The following is a 17,014-nucleotide window of genomic DNA, read 5'->3' as shown; positions in this document are numbered from 1 at the left end:
ACCATACTCATAAATATTCAATTAAAAATCAGGTATATTTGTTTTCTCTAGAAAAACTATCTATTGCAATAATCACATCTGAGAGTACTTTTTCTTCACTTAGTTCAGTAAAGCCATAGATTATACAGCTGTCCCTTGGTATCCAGATTGTTTCAGGAGCCCCCTGAGGATACCAAAATCCAGACATGCTTGAGTCCCTTATATAAAATGGCATAATAGTTGCATATAACCTACTTACATCCTCCTATACTTTAAATCATCTTTAGGTTATTATAATACTTAGGTTATGATAATACTTAAATAGTTGTTACATTGTATTGTTTTTAAGTTGTACATTATTCTTTATTAATGTATTTTTACATTGTTATTTTCTGAATATTTTTGATCTGCAGTTGGTTGATTTTGCCGATGCGGAACCTGTAGATATGGAAGGCCAATTGTATTATCAATATATCAGGCAAACTTTATTATAAACCCCCAATAATTCATTCAGTCGTTGAATACTTAGTGTCCCTTGTGTATAAGGAACTATGTTAGGACTTTTGGAGGATACAAAGAACAAGAGATTTCCTGCTACCATAAACTTACATATTTGTATGTCAAAAAAGTATAACTACAGTACACAACAAAAATGTATTGAGCACTTCATTGTTTCTAGAGCTATACTAGGGACTGAACAAAGGAAAGTACATAGACCTGGCTGTACAAGATGGGTGACAAGAAGAAACATTAAATGCTAAAAATTGAGGACTTTGAAGAGAAACACCACATATTACTCATCTTTATAACTATAAGACCTTGTATAAGTCAAATTTGTTGAAATAAAATATTAAACCAGTTACAGTTCAAGAATAATTGCACAGAAGTAGAAGAAAGGAATGTTAAGTACTAGATTTGTGGTGGCAACCAGTGAACAATCAGGCATAATTCTGTAACCATTCAGGGCAAAGTGAGAATTTGTTATGTTTTTGTTATTGGTTCTAACTCTCTAGACTCTGCTAAAACTTTCAGAACTTTATTCAAATTTTTAAAAGTTTGTTCTTTAAAAGACACTTAAGAAAATGAAAAGGTTAGCCACGAACTGAGGGAAAATACAAGCCCTTTGCAAAATACATTTTGCAAAGGGCTTGTATTTTGAATATATAAAAAACTTATAATTCAAAATAAGACAAGTCAATACAAATCAGCAAAAGATATGTACAGACATTTCACCAAGGATGACATAGAGATGGCAAATAAGCACAAGAAAAGATGTTTGGCATCATTAATCATTAGGGAAATGCTAATTAAGACAAGATACCACTATCCACCCAATAAGAAGTCTAAAATTAAAGACTATGTATAACAAATCTTGGCAAGGATGTAGAGCAACTGAAGCTCTCACCATTGATGGTGGAAATGTGGAATGGTATACAGCACCTTGGAAAACAGTTTGGAAGTTTCTTAAAAGCTAAACACATATGTATCATACAACCCAACATGCCCACTCCTAGGTACTTACCCAAGAGAAATGAACACATATGTTCATACAAAGACTTGTACACAAATATGCATAGCATTTTTTTTGCAACTGCTAAACAGTAGAAACAAACCAAAATGGCATTGACAAGTAAATAAATGGTACACAGCCACACAGTAAAATATTACTCAGTAATTTAAAAAGAACAACATGGATGAATCTAAAAATAATAAAGCTGAGTGAGAGAAGCCAGACCAAAAAGAGTACCTAAAGTATAACCACATTCATGTGCAATTCTAGCAAATTTTCTGCCTATAGTGACAGAATATCTACAGTTTTGAGAAGCAGGACTACAAAGGGACACTAGGAAGCTATTGGGATTATGAATGTTCATTATCTCAGTTTCATGGGTGTAAGCATACGGCGAAACTTATCAAATTGAACCCTTTAAATGTGTGCAGTTTTAAAAAATATTTATTTCTGTGGATACATAGGTGAATATATCTATGGAATATATGAGACACTCTGATGTACGCATACAATGTATAATAATCACAGCAGGGTAAATGTGGTATCCATCACCTCAAGCATTTGTCCTTTGTTTATTTTTATTTATTTATTTATTTTAGAGACGGAGTCTTGCACTGTTGCCCAGGCTGGAGTGCAGTGGCGTCATCTCGGCTCACTGCAAGCTCCACCTCCTGGGCTCACGCCATTCCCCTGCCTTAGCCTCCCGAGTAGCTGGGACTACAGGCGCCTGCCACCACATCTGGCTTATTTTTTGTATTTTTCAGTAGAGACGAGGTTTCACAGTGTCAGTCAGGATAGTCTCGATCTCCTGACCTTGTGATCCACCCACCTCGGCCTCCCAAAGTGCTGGGATTACAGGTGTGAGCCATCATGCCCGGCCTATCCTTTGTTTTATAAACAACCCAATTATACTCTTTTAGGTATTTTTCAATATTTAATTAAATTGTTATTGTGTATAGTCACTCTGTTGTGCTATGAAATACTAGATTTTATTCTTTCCATTGTTTTGTACCCATTAACCATCCCTATTTCCCCCTCAACCGCCCTTCCCAGCTTCTGCTAACCATCATTCTACTCTCTATCTTCATGAGTTCATTTGTTTTAATTTTTAGCTCTCATAAATAACTGAGAACATGTGAAGTTTGTCTTTCTGTGCCTGGCTTAACACAATGACTTCCGGTGCCATCTATGTTGTTGCATATAATAGGATCTCATTCTTTTTGAGTGTGTGTGTGTGTGTGTATATATATATATATTTTTTTAAATCTATTTTTCTGTATCTATTCATGAAGTGTCCATGCTGATGAACACTTAGGTTGCTTCCAAACCTTGGCTATTCTGAAGAGTGTTGCAATAAACATAGGAGTGCAGTTATCTGTTCAATATACTGATTTCCTTTCTTTTGGATATATACCTAGCAGTACAACTGCTAGATGGTATGGCAGCTCTATTTTTAGTTTTTTCAGGAGCCTCCATACTGTTCTCCATGGAAGCTGTACTATCAACATACAAGGATTCTGTTTTCTCCACATCCTTGTCGGCATTTGATACTGCCTGTCATTTAGAGATAAAAGCCATTTTATCTGGGGTGAGATATCTCATTGTAGTTTCGATTTGCATTTCTCTGATGATCAGTGATGTTGAGCACCTCTCATATACCTGTTTGCCATCTGTATGTATCCTTTTGAGCAATGTCTATTCAGATCTTTTGTCCATTTCAAAATCAGATTATTAGATATTTTTCCTATAAAGTTGTTGGAGCTTCTTATATATTCTGGTTATTAAGCTCTTGTCAAATATTTTCTCCCATTTTGTGCATTGTCTCTTCAGTCTGTTAACTGTTTCCTTTGCTGTGCAGAAGCTTTTTATCTTGATGTGGTCCCTATGTGTAGTTTCTTGTATGCCAATTACACCTGTAATAAAAACTTTCAGAAATTATTTAACTATTAGAATACATAAAGTTTGGGTAAGATAGATGGAAGAATATTCTGAACTACAGAATCATTATTGACATAAATCAAAAGGGAATCTAGTTAAAAATAAACTGACCTTTAACTGTGTATAAGGTAATTTCTGAGCAAACTCCTAATGTAATTGGAAAGAAAATAAAAAGGTGACTGTAAAAATATTCTAAATTATTAACACTTATTCTAACCCCTATTTCTAACATTGTTCTGGTGATATGTGCATGTGTCTGTGTATGTGTATACATGTACCTGGTGAGAGGGTGAGGAGTGAAAAATGAGGGAGCAGTACTAATAAGCTTATCAATAATTCTGTCACAAGCAACGCTACTGGATTCTTTTGAGAGCTGAAAACAAACAACGGTGGCAATGACATGAATAAACGAGTGTTTATAAATGTATACCTTCAGTGACCCTACAACCTACTGATTTCCATTTCAAGCTATTATACCCTAACAGAGAAATTCTTATACCTCTAAAGCAACATTGTTCATAATAATAAAATACTGCCAATAAAAGCAAAAATCCACCAGTAGAATTAACAAATAAATTGTGGCATAGTCATACAATAATATACTAACTAGCAATGAAGAGGACTAAACCAGAGCTACACATACCTTTATGGATGAATCTCACAAACAATGAATGCACACAGCATGACTGCCTTATATAAAGTTCAAAATCAGACAACACATAGTTTACATAGTAAAACTGTGTAAAACTAAATAAAAAACGTAAGAATACTCATCATTAAAATCAAGTACAGATTATCTAGTTTAACAAAGAGGATGTGCAAAAGGGGGCTGTGACTGGTATGGGGCAAAAGTAATTCTTCTACCTCTAATTCTTAACATAAGTTGTAGTTACATGAATATTTACTATTGTACTTAGAATATATTTGTACATATTTTTTCATTATGATATATTTAGAAATAACCAAAATGACACTTCAGAAATGCCCACTCTTGAATCAGTATTTGTTGTACAGTCATCCTCTATATATTCAGTACTTTGCTAACATAAGACACAGTACTAACTCTCCAAAAGAAATGAGAATTATATGATGTCCATTAGTAAATGCACCTGTTTACTGTGTGAACAGAAATCACATGGACTTCTCAAGCATTCAGCTAACTTTCCTATAGAGGTTATGGGGGATAATTCAAGAGTTACTGATATGGTTTGACTATGTTCCCACCCAAATCTCATTTTGAATTGTAGCTCCCATATTTCCCTTATGTTGTGGGAGGAACCCAGTGGGAGATAAATTGAATCATGGGGGCAGTTTGCCCCATGTTGTTCTCATGATAGTGAGTAAGACTCACAAGATCTGATGGGTTTTATAAAGGGGAGTCTGCCTGCACAAGACAAGCTCCCGTCTCTTGCCTGCCACCATCCATGTAAGATATGACTTTGCTCTTCCTTGCCTTCTGCCATGATTGTGAGGCCTCCCCAGTCATGTGGAACTGTAAGTTAATTAAACCCGTTCCTTATTAAATTACCCAGTCTAGGGTATGTCTTTATCAGCAGCGTGAAAATGACTAATACAGTTACAATGTATAACGTAAGTCAGGACGTTCCTTGAAATGAAAGTTTTATAATTCTTTTTTTTTTTTTTTCACTTATAACCTAAGAATATTCCTAATGGAAGCAAATCTGTGAAATATACAATAAAACAGTTGAGAAGCATGTGCTTATACACAAAGTATGCTAAACATATAAACTTTTAATAATTTATTTAAGGTACACCGTGTGTGTGTACTCACTCTCAATCCTTCTCCCTAAACTCACTGTCTCACAGCCACTTAGATCTAAACATTTTACTTAATATTATGTCAAGGAAAATTTCAAACAAAAAAGCTGTGAAAGTTTTACAGTGAACACCAACCCACTATATCCAGTATCCATATTCTCCAACTAACATTTTACTCTATTTGGTTAATCACATATCCAACCCTCTATCCATACATCAACCCAACTATTTTTTGATGCATTTCAAAATAAGTTGCAGATATCAGTACACATCAGCATGCATATAATTAAGGTTTGATATTTACAACTTTGTAAGTATTTTTTACATACCTTGAATCCTCCTTTAATATACACCAGAAAACGCATGTGGAAAATCTTTATCACAATGGGAAATAATCTGCTTTGATGAACAGTGATGATATTTAAAAAGCATTTTTTTTCTTCTGCAACTCATTCCTTTATAAAGATTTATACGCTTTTACTGTTGATTTGCATTTATTTCACCTGGGTTCCCCACTGGTTAAAAAAGGTTTCTTTATTATACTTACAATCAGTGGTCAGAGTTTTAACTAGGTATATTCTTTACCTTCAAAATGTAGTTATCACTGACTTTTAAGAGACTTTAACTACCAACCTGTAAATAGAATTGTTGTTGATGTATTCACTATAAATTATTTTTAAAAAGCAATTAACTAAAAAAAGTCTGTCAGCACAAAATGGCAAAGAAAATCCTATTCATCAATTTACTTTCACATGACTATGAATCACGAAGGATATTAGATGGGAAACAGAGATCCTAACATTACAGTATGTTCCATGTTTAATTCAACTACTATCATTTTTCTAGTCTTTTCCTTATTGTTTTTTAAATCTTAACGCCAGGTTCTCCTTAGGGTGGCTGACAGTAGGATTTACAACATATTAAAAAATACTAAAAATTCAAAAAGCTCTCAAATTTGAAACACTGAAGAATATTTTATTACGACAAGGTCCTCACAATATAGGAAAAAAACTACTTATTTCTGTTGGTGACTTCTAATGATAAACCAATTAAAATAAAACTTTAGGGAGCAATTTAAAAATGCCTACTATCCCTAGACGTGATCATGAATGGTCACAAAAAACACATTTAAAAAAAAATGGAAACTAGATGAGAGATTTTCTAATTCAGGGGTCAGCAGACTTTTTCTGGAAAGGGCCAGAGAGTAAATATTTAAAGCTTGTGGGACACGAAGTCTCTGTCACTACTCAACTCTGCAACATAAAAACAACCACAAACAAAGTTTATTTACAAAAATGGGTAGCAGATTGTGTTTGGCCCCTGGACTCTACTGTGTTGACCCTTAACCTAACACAAACATTTTTAAACATGAGTAAAACAGACCCAGAAGGAGTATCTTTTCAGAGGTCGTAACTAGAAATAGAGCTGGAAAGGAATTTAAACCTTATCAGTGGTAAACAAATTTTAGGAGGTGGCATCAAAGAATCTGGTTATTGAATGTGGCTAGAAGGTAAACAATTTCAGTAGCTGTGAAAAATCTTGATGATATTAGGCATGAAGTAGTAGATCTGGAAGAGAAAATAATATTTGAGATCAGACATTCAGGAAGAACCAGGAGGAGCTCTCCACCAAGTGGTAGACATCAGATACATTACTTAGAAGAGAGCTTGAGGCTAAAAGAACTGCTTTGGTAGTACCTGTGGTATAAGCGCTAGGTGGCTGTGACAGTGCATAACAGGGAAAGCAGACAAAGAAGAGTGCTAAAGATGGGCATTCAAATATACAGAAAAGAGAGAAATTTAAACAGAAGGCTGAGATAGAAGTACAAGGAGTTGGGCAAGGTCCCATAAACAGTGACACCATGGGGGCCAAGGAAGGTGAACACTTAAAGGACAAAGAAGTATCTTATGACACAATAAATCCAGGCAAAAAATAAAGTCCAAAAGGTGTTCACTGCAGGTGGCCATTAAGATTTCCTTTCTGATCTTGCTGAGGTCATGAGAAGAGCAAGCCGACCACAATCACCTGACATGAGTTTAGTGAAATTAAGTTTTCCTTTCAAAACATACTGCCAGTGAGAGAAAGGAGAGAACAAAGAACAAATATTTATTAAGCACATAGCATGTAAGAGCAGTGTGCTAGATATATCAATTTTCTTTTCTCATTTGAATTTTGCAGATACAATATTATCCTCTTTTACACTTGAAAAACCTAAGGCTGACAGAAGTCTCAAGGTTACAATTTGTCAGTGGTAGACAGGGATACAAATGCATGTGTCACTGACTCCCTAAAATGGTCTATCCAATGTTAAGGGCAGAAAAGAAGGAAGACTTTTTACAAAATAACTTTTAAAAAGTCATTTTCTTAAACTACACTGATTATACCATAAAAAAGAAACCTGAATCCTTTTGAGTTGTATAAAATATATAAAGGTTTTGTAAGATCACAAGGCTATAAACAAGTTTCGAAAGTTAAACACTTTTTGGCAACTTAAAAAAAATACCGATTTAAATAAAACCTACCCCTATCACGGTAATTCAACTTAATAAAATGAGTATCAACATTATACTGAATGGGCAAAAACTGGAAGCATTCTCCTTGAGAAGTGGAACAAGACAAGGATGCCCACTCTCACCATTCCTATTCAACATAGTACTAGAAGTGCTAGCCAGAGCAATTAGGCAGGAGAAAAAAACAAATGGCATCCAAATAAAAAAAGAAGTAGTCAAACTATTTTCTTTGCAGATGATATGATTCTATACCTAGAAAGCCCTAAAGACAAAGGTTCCTGTCAAAACGTTCCTGGAACTGATAAATGCCTTCAGTAAAGTTTCAGGATACAAAATCCGTAAATGAAAGTAAGTAGCATTTCTATACACCAATAATGTTCAAGCTGAGAGCTGAATCAAGAACACAATCCTATTTACAATAGCCACATATAAAATACCTAGGAATACCTCTAACCAAGGAGGTGAAAGATCTCTACAGGGAGAACTACAAAATGCTGCTAAGAGAAATCAGATGACACAAATGGAAAAGCATTCCATGCTCATGGATTGGAAGAATCAGTACTGTTAAAATGGCCATACTGCCCAAAGCATTCTACAGATTCAATGCTATTCCTATCAAACTACCAATGTCATTTTTCACAGAACTAGAAGAAACTATTCTCAAATTCATATGGAACCAAAAAAGAGCCCATATAGCCAAAGCAATCCTAAGCAAAAAGGACAAAGCCAGAGGCATCACATTACCTGACCTCAAACTATACTGTAAGGCTACATTAATCAAAACAGCATCATATTGGTACAGTCGACAAAAATAAACAATGGGGAAAGGATTCCCTATTCAATAAATGGTGCTGGGATAGCTGGCTAACCACATGCTAAAGAATGAAACTGGACCCCTATCTTTCACCATATACAAAAAGTGACTCAAGATGGACTTACGATTTAAATGTAAGACCTCAAACTATAAAAATTCTACAAGAAAACCTAGGAAACACTATTCTAGACATTGGCCTTGAGAAATAATCTATGACTGAATTCTCAAAAGCAACTGCAATAAAAACAAAAGTTGGTGAGAACTAATTAAAGAGTTTCTGCATAGCAAAACCAACCATCAAAAGAATAAACAGACAACTTACAGAATTGGAGAAAATAGTCACAAACTACACATCTGACAGGTCTCATACCCAGAATCTGTAAGAAACTTAAATCAACAAGCAAAAAACAAATAACCACATTAAAAAACGGGCAGAAGACATGAACAGAAACTTCTCTAAAGAAGACATACAAGTGGCCAACAAACATGAAAAAAATGCTTCACAATCACTAATCATCAGAGAAATGCAAGTCAAAATCACAATGAGATACCATCTCACATCAGTCACAATGGCTAATTAAAAAGTAAAAAAACAACAGACATGGTGAGGCTGCAGAGGAAAGAGAACACTTATATGCTATTGGTGGGAATGTAAATTAGTCCAGCCACTGTAGAAAGCAGTTTAGAGATTTCTCAGATAACTTGCTTGACCCAGCAATGCCATTACTGTATATATCCAAAAGAAAAATTGTTCTACCAAACAGATACAACCACTTGCATGCTCATCACAGCATTCTTCACAATAACAAAGACATGGAATCAACTTAGATGCTCATCAACAGTGGACTAGACAAAGAAAACGTGGTACATATACACCATAGACTATCATGCAGCCATAAAAAAAATTATATCCTTTGCAGCAACATAGATGCTGCTGGAAGCCATTATCCTAAGCAGATTACTGAATAGGAAAGCAAATACCGCATGTTCTCACCTATAAGTGGGAACTAAACATTGGGTACTTATGGACATAAAGATGGCAATAATACAAACTGAGGACAACTAGAGAGGGAAAGAAGGCTGCAAAACTAACTACTGGATGCCATGCTCAGTACCTGGGTGACAAGATCATTCATACCTCAAACCTCAGCATCACACAAGATATCCAGGCAACAAACTTGCACATGCACCCCTGAAACTAAAATAAAAGTTGGAAAAAATATTTTAAACTGTTAATAACAGAGGTCTTTAGCAACAGAAGAATACTATGAAGAAACAGTCATCTAACTGGCTAAACAAGATAAAATTGAGTATAAAAAATTTAAAACTTATTTTAAAATGCTTTGTAAAATAAACTTAATAGAATGCCATGCAAAAGCTTGCATTGTATTATTATTTTTTAAAAGGCTATTATAGACTTCTGCATCTAGCTGTGATGAAATTCTGAACACTGAAACTGCCCCCCAGGTGTAAACAACTAAGAAACTGGCTGACAAACAAAATTCAACATTTTTAAAGAAGTAGGAAAATATAAGAAGAGAAAAAAATCAAGTCAGTCAACAGACAGAGGTCCAGATATGACAGAGATGACAGAATTAGCACATAAGTACTTTAAAATAGCTATTATAACAAGGAGAGAAATAGAAGATATAAAAAAGAACCAAATGGAAATTGTACAGTTAAAAAAATATAGTATGTGAAATTAAAACTTCACAGGAGAGGATTAACAGGTTAGACACAGGGAAGAAACTGAATCACTGAATTAAAAAAACAGCAATAGAAACTATCAAAGCTGAAGCACGGAGGGAAAAAACGTACAAATGTGACTTGAGTCTGATGGTGGGAAGTAGGGCAGATGCAGAAAAATTATTTGAAGAAACATTACCAAAACTTACCCAAATTTTATAAAAACCATGCATTATCCCACAAATACAAGAAGTTCAATGAACCTGAATGAGGACAAATACAAATAATACTATAAAAACTCATAATCAACTGGTAAAAGCCACTCATAAAGTGAAAATCTTCAAGAATGCCAGAAACACATTATAGACAGGGCATATACAGGGTATCAACAGCTGACTTCTTATCAGAAACAATGAAAGCCAGAAGAAAAGAGAGATCTCTCCAAAGAATGAAAGAAAAATAAACCCTGGAAACCAATTCTGTCAAGTGAAAATATCCTTTAAAATAAATTTTTAGGCAAATAAAAGCTAACTGAGTTTGTCACCAGCAGATCTTCACCACAAAAAAGTAGTTCAGGATGAAAGAAAGACTTCCAAATGGGCATTCTGATCTACACAAAGGAATAAAGAGCACTGAAAATGGTAAATATGCAGTTAAATGTATGACATTTCCCCCTCATTAAAAAATTTCTCTTGAAGAAATTGCTTAAAACAAAGTAACAACTGTTGCAGGAAGTCAAGGACTCTGAACAGAGGGACTGGCTGGAGCTGTGGCAGAAGAACATGAATTGTGAAGATCTCATTTTAATATGGACATTTATCAGTTCCCAAATAATACTCTCATAATTTCTTATGCCTGTCTTTACTTTAATCTCTTAATCTTGTTATCTTCGTAAGCTGAGGATGTACATCACCTCAGGACCACTATTGTGTCAACTGTACAAATAGATTGTAAAACATGTGTGTTTGAATAACATGAAATCAGTGCACCTTGAAAAAGAACAGAATAACAGCAATTTTCAGGGAACAAGGGAAGACAACCATAAGGTCTGACTGCCTGCAGCATCGGGCAAAATAGAGCCATATTTTTCTTCTTGCAGACAGCCTATAAATGGACGTGCAAGTAGGGAAGATATTGCTAAATTATTTTCCTAGCAAGGATTAATACTCTGGGAAAGGAATGCATTCCTGGGGGGAGGTCTATAAACAGCTGCTCTGTGAGTGTCTATCTTATGCTGTTGAAGTAAGGACTGAAATACGCCCTGGTCTCCTGCAGTACCCTCAGGCTTACTAGGGTGGGGAAAAACCCTTCCCTGGTAAATTGGAGGTCAGATGGGTTCTCTGCTCTCAAACCTTGTTTTCTGTTAAGATGTTTATCAAGACAATATGTGCACTGCTGAACACAGACCCTTATCAAAAGTTCTGCCTTTTGTCCTTTGTCCTGTTTCCTCAGAAGCATGTGATCTTTGTTCTTCCTTTTGCCCTTTGAAGCATATGATCTTGTGACCTACTTCCTGTTCTTGCAACCCCTCCCCTTTTGAAATCCTTTTTATGTGCTGGTTTTGCGGCTCAGGTGGGCATCACGGTCCTACCAATATGTGATATCACCCCCGGAGGCAGAGCTGTAAAATTCCTCTCTTTGTACCCTTTCGCTTTATTTCTCAGCCAGCCGACACTTATGGAAAATAGAAAGAACCTATGTTGAAATATTAGGGGTGGGTTCCCCCAATAAACAACAAATATTGTAAGGATTATAACATGTAGAATTAAAAAGTATGAAAACTATAGCACAAAGAACAGGAAGGGGAATGGAAATACTGTCACATGGTTCTTGTTTTCCATATGACATTGTACATTACTATTTGAAGACAGATTGTAATATATTGATGCACATTTTAAATCCTAGACCAACCTCTAAAAATGCAACAAGGAAGTATAGCTTAAAAACCAATAGAAAAAATAAAAACTACTGTTTTAATCCATAGGTGGCAGTAAAAGAGGGGGAAAAACAGAGGAAAGGAAAGATGGGATGAAAAGAAAACAAACACCAAGGTGCAAATCTTAAACTCAACCACAGTGATAATTATACTGAATACAAATAGTCTAAGTACTTCAATTAGAAAGGGAGAAATTGTCAAACTCAATTAAAAAACCTCACTATACATCTGTAAGAAATGCACTTTAAATTAAAACACATAGATTAAAAGTAAAAGAATGCAAGAAGTTATACCATGCAAATACTAACCATAAGAAAGATAGAGTGCCTATATTAATATAAGAAAATGAAAACTTCAGGATAAGAAAATTAAACAAAAATAAAGAGGGGCATTTCCTAATGATAAAAGTCATTTTAAGACTAAATCTAAAATTATTGAGAAGACCATGTGTTGATGACAATGTGGAGCACTGGAGTGCTCATGTATTGTTGCTGGGAGTGTCAAATAGTAAAACTGCCTTGGAAAATAGTTTGGTAACCATACTTACTTACCATATGATCAGCAATTTCAGTCCTACTTTTTTATTCAAGAGAAATATAAACACATGTCTGCAAAAACACTTGTAAACAAACATTCACAGGAACTTTACTCATAATAATCAAAACTCCAAAACAAGTCAAATGTCCACTCACAGGTGAACGGATAAACACATTGTGGTATACTCATAAAATAGAATACAACTCAGCATAAAAAGGAATAAACAGGTGATATAGACAACAACACTGACAAATCTCACAAACATGATATTAAGCAAAAAAAGCCAAATACAAAAGAAATATATTTCGTTTATGAAATTCTAGAATAGGCATCTGTAGTGACAGAAAATAGATCAACGATCACCTGAGACAGAAGATGGGAAACTGACCACAAAGGAGAATGAACAGGGTGACCAACCATCCCAGTTTGCCTGGGACCATCTTGGCAAACCCCTCAGTCTGGGCAAACTGAGACATTTGGTCATTCTAGGCTATAAAAGGAAACATTTTTAGGACGATAGAAATGTTCTAAATCTTGACCAGGGTAGTGGTTATATGGCTTTGTTTGTTGAAATTTACTAAACTGTCATTTAAAATGGCTATATTTTATTATACATAAATTATATTTCTATTAACTTGATTTAAAAAGTTAAAAAAAAAAGGGACCATTATGTAACTTGTGTCGCCTTTACTAAATGCAAACGGATGTTTAACCTTCTTAAATTACTATTTATAAGGCTAGCATTAAAAGTATCAGAATCTGTCAAACCCTAAAATCAGAACTATTTTATATACAATATGCATATTTTTTTAAGAAACCAAAGATGAGACATAATCAAGAGGCATTTAAGAAACTTTTCAGTCTCTGAAGTTGTTCATATTTCAAAACATTTATTTAGTGTCTATCCTCAAGAAGCTCTACGGCAGAGAGACTTGTATATAAATCAACAACAATCAGGTGACAATAGTATAGCAAAGTAAGTATAGGTAATGTGTGAGGTGAAAGTCCTACACTGCAATGGAAAGAGGAATGGATTCAGAAGGTTCTGGAAGGGGAGTCAAGAGCTGATTTTACTTAAGGAATGTAGGAGGCAAATGAGTAAAAAGTACATTCTATGCACACTAGGTGTGTAGGTGAAAACCAGCATGCTAAAAGGAATAAGGACTGGATTACAGATGGATGATATAATTAAAGGCTAAAAGGCAAGCAAGTAACAGATATGAAGAGCAAAGATTCTGAATGCATGACTATCTTTAATATCACAAACATAAGACATTTTAGCAACAATCCTATTTCAACCTCTGAGTATATCTTTAGGTTTTATATTAAGTTTTTATTAGGTTCAAAGTATATTTCTACCTGATTTACTCTGGCTGAATTCTACATTTGGAACTTTTGAAACAGAATAATTGAAAAATAATTTTATAGATTAAAAAAGATGTTCGATAAATTCTCATTTCATACACAAAACAAGACTTAGGGTTCACTTGAATTTTAAGAGATGGAAATTTTCTTCCCCAAAACGTTTAGACTAAAGATATATACTTTGAGTAATTAATACTTATTCCTGGATTTCCTGAAAAGTGAGTCCTTTTTTTCACTTAAAGGAAGTTAAACCACATGGAAATGTTTTATGCACTCTTCTGTAAGTATATTTCATACAAAAGAGGGGGGAATTTTAAAAACTATCACAACAATGGGAAGAGAACATATTCTCAGTTATCTATTACTAGAACTCATGACCTTTCCATTTGTTGCAAAAAGCACCAAGATCAGCCTGCCCCACCCCTTTGGGGATACTGTTTATCCCCTTACTATTAAATCAATTATTTTATCTGTTCCTAGTCCCACCTGGTTACAAATTTATCCAAACACGGAAAAACATCAACACAGGAATTATGAGTTGATAACTACTGTCTTCAAAGAAATAATATGGCCCAAGAAGCATGTGACAAAAAGCAACTGACAAAAGCTCTGAAATGCTAGTATTTCTTCCACAACCTTGTTTATTTTATAGTTCACCACCAGAGGTCGCCAAACTTCAGCAATAGAGGTGCACCTGCAGCCTTTAAGAGCGAAGTAAAAGAAAGTCTATTAGGAATGTTGCTGCTCTGCTTAAATCCTGCAGTTGCTTCCAACTGCTTACAAGCTAATGTGATCTGGCCACTGTCAACAGCTCCAGTCTTCTCTTTCCCAGTAAACTCGTATTCTACCAACCCCACCAGGCAGAACCTTAAGTGACAACCATAAAGAAACACATGAAACCTAGTTTTACTAAATATTTATCCACTCCCTTCCCCTCCCTATCTGGTAAATACATTTTGATGTTTCAAGATTCAGCTCAATGGTTAGCTCTCCTATGAAGGCTTTCCAGACAGCACTACTCTAAGTGAAATGCTTCTGCCTTTGTACTCTGCTCAGACATCTGGAATAATACTGGGTTTGCGCTATTGCCCTCAGTTGTTCCTCTCCTCCCATCCATCAGTCTCTGAAGCCCCTGAAGGCGAGAACCCTCTAAGTTCTTGCCCAGCACCTAGTAAAAACGGTTCACTAAATTAATGCATATAGTTAATGTGGTATGAATCTTGAAAGACTAAAGGAATGTATGGCTAGGCCTATAGACAATGAATTCAATAAAGGCTTTAAAAATAAAATTATATAACACAATATAATCATTGTATAAATGGTTGAATACCTAAACATCTTCATTTCTTTTCTGCATAAAATAACTGCATATGGAAATTGGAGTGTTGGGTTATGTGAGGTTGGCCGTTATATCCTCATCAGTTGCTAAAAATTTTAATTGTTCCCTTTTTTGGCGATTTAACATTGCTATAAACTTTGCATACATGTTTTGTGTGGATGTAAGTTTTCAATTATCTAGTACATATACCTACAAACTGAATTGCTGGGTCATATAACTCAATGTTTAATATTTTGAGGAACTGCCAAACTTGTTCAAAGTTTGCATTATTTTACAACCACATCAGCAATGCATGAAGGTTCCAGTTTCCCCATATCCTCACCAACATTAGTTATTGTCTTTTTACTTTAGTCATTATGGTGAGCGTGATAATAATATTCATTATGGTACTGACTTTCATTTCCTTGATGAATAATGATGTTGAGCATCTTTTTGTATGCTTACTGGCCATTTGTGTATCTTCTTTAGAGAAGTGTCTATGCAGATTCTTTGTCCATCTTTCAAGTGGGCTTTCTTTTTATTATTAAGTTGTAAGAATTCCTTATATACTGTAGATACAAATCCCTTACCAGACATAATTTGTAAAAATTTTCTCCAATTCTGTCTTTTAACTTTCTTGACGCTGTCTTCTAAAGTGCAAGTTTTTAAATTTGACACAGTCCAATTTACTTGTATTTTCTTTTGTAATGTGTGCTTTTGTGTTACACGTATGAAAATATTGACTAATTGAAGTTTACAAAGATTTATAACTATTTCCTTCTAAGAGTTTTATAGTTTTGGCTCTAACTTTAGGTCTTTGATTCATTCTGAATTCATTTGTTTTTAATTAACTGACGAATTATAACTGTATACAGTTTTGAGGTAAACTGATATGTGTACACTGTGTAATAACAGAATCAGACTAGTTAACATACTGATTACATTAAATACTTATCATTTGCTCCTCCTGTCTAACTATAATTTTGTACCCTTTGGCCAACATTTCCCATCCTCTCCACCTTCTGGTAAACACTATTCTTCTCTCTGCTTCTGGAATTCAATTGTTTCAGAATCCACATATTAGTAAGACCATGCAGTATTTCTCTTTCTATGCCTGACTTACTCTACTTAGCATAATGTCCTCCAGGTTCACCCATGTTATCACAAATGACAGAATTTCCTTCTTTCTTAAGGCTAAGTAGTATTCTACTGTAGTGGATATATATATACCATATTTTTCCTTCCATTCATCCGCTGATAGGTACTTCCATTGTTTCCATATCTTGGCTTTCATGAATAGAACTAGGGAGTACAGATATCTCTTTGACATAATGACTTCAAGTCTTTAGGATAGATACCTAGAAGTAGAACTGCTGGATCATACTGTAATTTTATTTTCAGTTTTTTGAGGAACCTCCATATAGTCTTCCATAATGGTTGCACTAATTTACATTCCTAAAAACAGTGTAAAGGATTCCCTTTTCTCCACAAGCCATATAATTTTTGTATATGGTGTGAGGTGGGGGTCCAACTTCATTCTTTTGCATATGGATATCCAGTTGTCCAAGCACCATTTGCTGAAAAGACTATTCTTTCCCCATTGAATTGTCTTGGAATCCTTTTCAAAACTCAACTGACAATA

The 17,014-nt window shown here is 34.7% G+C and overlaps 1 protein-coding gene across 4 annotated transcripts in view; it reads right to left on the bottom strand.

Annotated features, from left to right (window-relative positions):
• GSK3B (glycogen synthase kinase 3 beta) overlaps positions 1-17,014 on the bottom strand; it is a 269,831-nt gene that overhangs the window by 55,346 nt on the left and 197,471 nt on the right. The gene's annotated exons all lie outside the window — the stretch shown is intronic.

Source organism: Macaca fascicularis, chromosome 2 (genome assembly GCF_037993035.2).
Source record: "Macaca fascicularis isolate 582-1 chromosome 2, T2T-MFA8v1.1".
Taxonomy (NCBI): Eukaryota; Metazoa; Chordata; class Mammalia; order Primates; family Cercopithecidae; genus Macaca; species Macaca fascicularis.
Note: the sequence above shows the minus strand (reverse complement) of the source record. Positions and strands in the feature narration are given on the sequence as shown.